Genomic DNA, 7,963 nt, shown 5'->3' on the forward strand with positions numbered 1-7,963 from the left:
GTGTTGGGGAAAAAAAAAAAATCAGTTTCCACTTTACCTTCAGGGAGAGACACCAAAACCAATACAGGGAGAGGAAAACGAGGCCCCCTCCTTGGGGGTCTGGGATAACTTTCTTCCCTGCTGAGCAACAGGAAGAGGCTATTCCTGCAGCTCCCACGTTATGGATATTTGCTTTGGTTTCCTTTGGCAGAAACTGCCCCAGTCGGCTGCTATTCAGGCCTTGCCATTCCAGGCAGATGGACAGACGTCTGTTGCTCTCTGCAAACCTGACACTGCAGTGTGTGTGGCACTGACCCACGGGCGCACAAGTGAAGGGGAAGGGGAAGGGGAAGGCTTATTCCGCTCGCTCGTTCTTCCCAGAGAAGCTCTGTTTAACTATTAAGAGCTATGCTGAGATGTCTGCTCTTGATGTCCCTACTTAGGAAGTTACTGACTTATTTGAATGTGATTTCAGAAAGCGAAATGCCCTGAGGGGCACGTTATTCTGACAGTAGTCAAGGTTAAGCGCGGGTTGCAGTATGCCAGCAAAACAGATGTTTAATTGAAGTGATATAAAATATTTACAGTACCGCTGCAGCTGTTTGTGAAAAGCAGCACGTGGCACACCATCTGATAGGAAAGGCTAAGCAGAAATCCTGACATGTGTCTCAACAATGGCTTAAAATAAGCTGCCGTTAATTAGGTTTTATCTTCCTTAAATCCAGGTTGGATTCCATCTTTCTACATTAAGATGCTCTTTGCCAGGTTGGTGGGTGTTTCTACCGTGAACGGGAGGGATGATAATTCCCCGAAACCTGTCTTAATCTAAATTTCACAGCATACCCGAAGCTGAATGCATACGTCTCTGCCAGGTTTTATGTTCCTAGTCATCTGGAAAACAGGAGAAAGTGATTGGATGAACGTTGGTCCTGAATTTTGTCTTTCAGTGCTGTATGTGTTAAAGTCAATATCCGCTTCTTTTTTACCCAAAATAGAGTGTGAATGATAACGATGTGAGGGAAAATATAACTTGAACTTCATGAAATGAAAGCAGACTGCTAACTTTGTGATTTTCCCTCCTGACTCTTCAAAATATTTATTAGCTGTTTAGCAAGGGAGAGAAAATGATCCCCTTTCAATGTAGGCTGGAAAACTTTCATGATGTTCTCTTTCTTTGCATTTTAATGGTCCAGCAAGAAACTCACTCGGAATTTTAGACCAGGAAATGGCTCTTTCAGTCCTGTTAATGTAGCTCTGTGGTGGGATCGTTTGGGGATTCGGCAGTGACTGCTGCCACTCTTGAGGTTCCTCAGCTTCTTTCCAATAACTTAATCTCTAAAGGATGTTCAGCATTTTGGATCCTTTTTAAAATGAGTGGCGCTTGCACTGTGGTGTGTCCGGCTGGCACAGAGACTCATACACAGGCAAATTAGCAACATAACGCAGCTGACGCCTGAAATATAATCTCTCATTTAGGTGAGAATTTCAAACATGGCTGCAATCTCCTGCAAATAGCTGCATTTGGGCAGTAGCTACTTGTGCCTGCTCCTCTAGTTTGAGCGTTCACAGGGAGAAGCTCCAAACTTCTTGGAGCTGAGAGCAGAATTCCCACCAACTTTCACTGGGTCATGATCCTATTCACCGCATGTAACTAGAAGTGCAGGTGACCTTCTTTGCAGTCTTAGACTCTTGCATCAGGTTTTTGATTCATTTATATTAGTTTTCCCCCCAGGAATCTTATAAGCGGGCAAAAACTACTTTCAGAGCAAAGTCTTTCTTCTTTGCATAAGGTTAGTTTTTATTTAACAGGGAAAATATTTAAAGTTATCTGAAAACTGGCAAATAAAGAAGCATAGGGATAGGTTTGCAAATGTTGTTTGAATTCCACCCTGCCATAAAAAAAGGCTTGTATTTAAAGGAGTTGGATTCTTAGCCATATTATCTAACATTTTTGCTTTAAAGCCAATTGAGGTAGTCTATAATTTATTTCATAAAGCATTATTATGAGGGAGCCTCTCTTTTGGATGCAGAATGAGATGATCATATATAAGTGAATACAGACAGTATGAGTTCTGTATTTTTTTTTATACTCATCTTTACCATATCTTACAAAAAGACAAGAAATGGCACTGCTGCTTAGTGTCACTAAAAATAAAATGTAAGGCTAGTAAGCCATATCACTCTTGAAAGCAAAGCAACATGAAAGCATCTCAGAATTTGGCTCTTTGGATGCTTCTCAGTACACATTGGTTGAGGCGACACTCCAGCTGGCTGGGTTAATGCAGCGGGGACTCCTTGCAGCTCCTCTGCAGCCGGTTTGGCCCCGTTTCCTGCCACAGCTCTAAGCAGAGAGACCACAGCCACCCAGCAAGAGATCACGGCGCTTCTGACACTCACACTGCAAGCCTACGAGCTCTTCCAGTTCCTTTAGTTTAGATGTCGTTGGAGAACCAGTTTGGTGCTGCTAGTTAATGGAACTACTAAGTACCAAATGTGTCCATGTATATACCTGACCGTAATCCATGCTTTTATTAAGACTTCATGATTATATACAGATTTTCACTGCTAGGAAGTCTAGCAAGAGCTAGTTTCACTACAGAAGTTTGTTTTTCATCGAGTCTGACAGCTTCATCAATTCCAACGACCTCCTCATTCTTAAGAATTATATTTAACTGTGCTAGGGGCAGCTGAGCTGAGTGTGGATGGGATAAATAGTACAACACAGCAAAACCCCTACAGGGAGCTAGTGCATGAAAACCACCTGGCTTGTTTTTTCTCTCTTCCTTCCAGCCATCAGCATGGGCTAAAGGAAATGTTTGTCCTCAGTTGCCGACACCTATGGTGACTAGAGAAAAGTAGAAGGCTTTAATTAAACTTTTGGTAGTTACTGGCCAAAGAACACTAAAGGAGAGTGGGGAAGGCGCTGGAGACACATTGCTCTTTCCAGGGTTGTGTTGGCAAGGGACTGGCTGACCGTAAACCTGGCAGAGGCACAAAGCACCCCTGGATCAGAGCGTTTTCCCAAAATAGAAGCTTTTTACTGAAACAGCACAAAAACCAACCAAGATGCCACTTACAAAACCAAGCCAAACCAAAATGCTGGTTTACTTCCAGAAGATCAAAATCCACCATGGTAGTTTATCACTCAGCTGAGGTCTGATACTTTTGGATTCCTAGCAGACCGCCTTGAAATTGAAGAGGCAGGGCACTGGAAAAGAGCTCCGACTCCCTTCAGCTCTCCGAAACCGGCGCTCTTCAGGAAGAGCAAAATGAAACCAAACCCAAACTGCATTTATAGTATCCCACATAATTTACTTTGTAAGCTAAAAGAAGAATCTGACTTCTCTAGGAATGACTACTTCTGATTGGAAAAGGGAGAAAAAAGCCGAGCAGATGGTAAAACAGAAGAGAATGACAGCGTTTGTTTCAGATATGGAGCCAAAGCTTATTGGCACGGTCTTGGAAGGCTTTTGGCTTACAAGAGCATATTGCATAGATTTCTAAGATTTCCAATTTAACATTTTCAGGGTCTGCATTTCCTTACGGTAATGGAGCATGCTGAATACCAAGCACTAGAAGTACAGGAGGACATGGAAGCAGAAATTGACTTAAGAAGAAATAATTATATGATTTAAAGAATTAGATAAATTCAAGTCTTGGGCAACATTCCACAGTATTTTGAAGTGGTTGCTATCGGTTTCTATGTCTCAGAGAAACCAAATGAAAATCAGATTTGATAAGAGCCTGTGCTTTCCGTTTATTCACACCGTTATTCACAAAGTTCGGACCTTTGCATTCCCTGTGCCCTCCCAAGACAGCAGTGGTACTACCCAGATTTTTAGCAGTCGCCAGAGAACTCTGCTGTTCCACTCCGATTTTGTTTTGTTTTGTCAAGTTGTCTGCTGTGGGTGAGAGAATCGTTTCTAAGGATTTATGTTGTGAAATATAGTCAAGAAAATATAAAATCCATTTATAGAACCCACAGAAATGTACTAGGTGACCTGAGATGTAAAACAGTATCCTTTTTTGCCTGATAAAAATACTTCTTTTCTTTCTGAATTTGGGAAGATGCATAATAAAGCTTCATTAGCTCCAAGCCAGAGATAAAGAAATTGTAAACTCATCTATATGGAGATCTACAGTTCATTTGACTGCTTTGCATACATTTTAATGTATTCTTGTCTGAGCTTACATGTGAATAATGCCTTCTCTGCATGACTTGTTATGGAAAATTTATATTCTGCTATGAATTATTGCTTGCTCCTGAATACAGAATTTGCAAGCAAATGTGCAGTTGTTAACAAAAATAATGAAATAATATTTCTTAAGGGAAAGGAAACAATGGTTACTTAAACCTGGGCATCACATCGTGATCCCAGCCCTCCCACTCAGAAAGAAAAGGTGATGAAGCTGCCAGCTTCGTGACCATGGAAGCAAATAAATACAAATTCCTTTCTGTGGATGAGAAAGGGGAAATTAACTGTGTGCCTGAAGGCCTAGAAAAAAAGGTTTTACTTCTCTCCCACCTTCACATAGTAAAGAGCCTAGTCCTGGTTTAAAAGTGAGGTTTTGTGAAGAAGGTTTTCTCTTTAAAAGGGGAAGTAAGAAAAATCTGTCTGGCATCTGCTCCCCTACCCAGACAGCCCCCATCCTCCTCCTGACTGACTCAGACCTACATTAACTTAAGTAAGTGCCTTGCTGGCGCTAGGAAGGATATGCTTCCTGTCCCCTTCTTTTGAAGCAGGAAGACACCTGTTCCTCTTCTTCAAAAAGTGAAAATCTTGGAATTAGCCAACTGATGTGGGACTCGAAGTCATGAAGATCGGACATCATATTAGGAACACCAAAAACCTGGAGCAACTTCTGTGGAGGTGTCATCATCGAGCAGCGGTGGAAATCTCGACGTGTAAAATGCACAAGTGAGTGCGAACAACCCGGGTGCCTGGACTGCCGGATGTGCTCCCAGGCAATGCTGCTGCATGGAGGAAAGGCTACGTACTGAGGAAAACTAGGTTTGTTCTTCGGTAGCTTTCTCTGGCAGTCGATTAACTTCAAAAGAGACACTGAAATTGGAAAGCAGGAAGGCAAACACAGTCTGCAGCCCGTAGGAAATAGGGGAGAATTGTATTTTTATTTCATGAGACTGCTGTCTCCTACAATATTTTCTGTTCTAATTTTTATGAGAGTCAGGAGTGCAAATGCTGTGTTTTCTCCTAAGTTCATAGGGCTGGATGAGTAACCTTGGTTTGAGCAATGAATATTTGACTTAAGAATTCCCATTTTAGGCAATGTGAATGCACTGCAGGCTGAATATGAAACATGCCAACACCCAGCATGGCAGCAAATACAGGGCAGAAAGGACTGTCTTGATGGGAATTGTATGTTGTTCTCCTCCAGAAAGGTTTGCAAGGGACTGGGTTGTGAGATAAATAATACTTTTAGTATAACGAGTCACTTCTCACAATAAGTGTTTCTGCCTTTCACAGGGCTTAGCATGGGTGTGTGAGCACATGCCATCTATGAGCACTGAAACCAGTGGCTAATCTCCAGCTCATTTTGATAAAACAGCCCTTTGGGAGGATTTCAGGTTTCCTTCTGCTGGGAGCGAGGAAGAGCCTGGCGAGGAAGGCTCCTCTCAGGGCTCCCACATGGTCTAGTGGTGAGGATTCCTGGTTTTCACCCAGGCGGCCCGGGTTCGACTCCCGGTGTGGGAATCCAGCCTTCCTTGGTATCAATTTTCAGCTTCATGTTTGATAATCTACGATGAATCTTGGGCTTTCCCTCCATCTGCTAGAAAAGCTGAGGCATTTATAGTGCACCTAGGGAAAGGCCTTAATTAAGTCGGGTTTGCAGGTGTGTGACAAGTCAGTGAAAGGCAACGAGTTTTGGCCCAGGGAGGGAGTCACCCAACACATATTCCGCCTCACAGCAGTTGCTGAATATGCTGAGGCAGGGGAGAAGAAGCTGGGGATGGTTTTTCTCTTGCTAAATATGCTGGGGCAGGGGAGAAGAAGTTTGGGACGGTGTTTCTCTCTCACTTTAACGAGCAAGACTGTGCTGAGGAAGTGAGCGCATCCTCCCAGCACGTCGCCCGCCCAGCTCTTGGGAGCCTCCAACAAGCGGCCTAGTGGGCTCAAACGGTGGAGACGGTGGCGTTTCCAGAGCCGGGGCTGCCCTTGGGGCAGGATGCATCGATAAGAGATTCCTTGCGAGCGCGGCAGCCAGCCCGGCCGCAGGAAATGTTTGTTTTTGTTGCTGTCACCAGGCAGTGGGGAGCCCGTCACTTTTGTTCTTGAGGTCACACTGCTGGCGGCCGCAAATATTGACATACATGGAGGTGGTTTTCATTTTCACGTGTTTCTTGTTACCACTTACTGCTATGTCATGTTGCTTGTCTGTTCTCTTGTTTTCCAATGATTTTTAGGCTTTTTTTTTTTTTTTTGACCTTCCTCCTGGGACATCTCCCTACCCTGACTCCACTGTGCCGGGTTGCAGACACCATGGCAGAACTATGGGGGATTTTGCAGCCACCAACACCTTGTGGCGACTTGCCCCAAATGAGCCAACAGCTTCAGCCTCAGCCCAGGACGAGAGGGACAAGGTGCACAGGCCAGGGACATGAATTAGCAGATAATTCATGGGGCTCCCTGTGCTTCTCTTCTGATCCACTCGCAGTGCTCGCTTCAGCTCAAGGCTCGGTGACACTGCCATGTGCTTAAGTGCTTACTTTGTCCTGTATCTATTTATTCTGTACCTGGCTTGTGCTTAGGCAGAGAAATGGGATTTTCCAGGGTTCCGAAGCATTAAAATGAAAGGAGGGAGCTTTCAAGACAAGCAACTTGTCCCAGTATGCCTTTTCTTTCCTTTCCTATGAGCACCTCTTCTATTAATTTTCTTTAGGGCATGTACAGGCAGCCAATCCTTTTGACTTATTACTCATCACAGAAAATACTCATTTCCATTATTATCAATTCGCAAATTCAGGAACTCAATCATATAACTAAACCTACCTGAGTAAAATGATCTTCCACAAAGGAAAGCGACATTGTTAAGAGTTTCTGGAAATGGCTGCCCAAAACACATAAAAGGAAACAAGAAACATACAAACAACAACAAAACCAGCTTGGTACTTAGAGTTCAAATCTATAAAATCCTGCTGTATTTTCAGTTATTTGCAATGGAAAAGCATGGAATAATATTTTAGCAGTGAAGTACATATTTACAGTGCTCCTTATATAGCACATGCAATGGGAATTGCCCTAACATTTGACATCATAGCACAGAGAAAACAGGATTTTTTATTCCAAATAAATTGTGAAAAATAGGACCAGAAGGAGCCTTGGAAATTCACCCAAATCTTTGCTGCATCCACTCAGTATTTTGAGTAACTTGTACATTTGATAGGAGCTGCCAAGAGGTATGATATTAACCCTTTATGGCAACTAACTGGTTGCAGAGTGCATATTGACAGTAATGGTCAAAATTACCCCTGGGGTAGTTTTCATTTTCATATGTTGCTTGTCACTCATTTTTGCTGCATAATTTTGCTGTCCTAACGAGGGAAGCAGATCTTCCTTGCACTGCTGCCCTGGGTGGGTAATCTGCTCTTGCAGGGACTCGGAGCTCCTGGCGTGGGTGGAGAATTTCCTCTGAAGAGCCTCAGTGCGCAACGGGGGTGGCTTTTCAGAAAAGCCACCTTGAAAATGATGCTGTAGCAACAGTCACTTAATGTTAGGGGTGAAGAAGAGAGAGCACCTGGCTGACCCACAGCTTCATTCAGCCTCTCAACCTTCCTGTACGGATACCCAGCCACTGGTTGGAGCTGTAGCCAGGGAGGAGAGGGGGAAGTGCTGGTCATGGCGCTGCAGCTGCAGTTCTGCCCCGCTCCTTTCCCTTTCATCTGCAAATTGCCCAGGTTGGGAGTGAGTCGCTAGCAAATGGAGTGACAGCAGGTACCTGCTGCCAGGTACCTGCTCTGAACCAC

General features: G+C 43.8%; 1 non-coding gene across 1 annotated transcript; it reads left to right on the top strand.

Annotated features, from left to right (window-relative positions):
• The first annotated feature begins 5,621 nt into the window (after positions 1 to 5,621).
• On the top strand, positions 5,622 to 5,693 carry TRNAE-UUC (transfer RNA glutamic acid (anticodon UUC)). Its single transcript has one exon. It is a non-coding gene; the product is annotated as a tRNA-Glu (tRNA).
• The last annotated feature ends 2,270 nt before the right edge of the window (positions 5,694 to 7,963 follow it).

The sequence above is a fragment of the Tinamus guttatus genome, unplaced genomic scaffold, assembly GCF_059628265.1.
Source record: "Tinamus guttatus ecotype Peru unplaced genomic scaffold, ASM5962826v1 Tinamus_guttatus_pri_ptg000288l, whole genome shotgun sequence".
NCBI lineage: Eukaryota > Metazoa > Chordata > Aves > Tinamiformes > Tinamidae > Tinamus > Tinamus guttatus.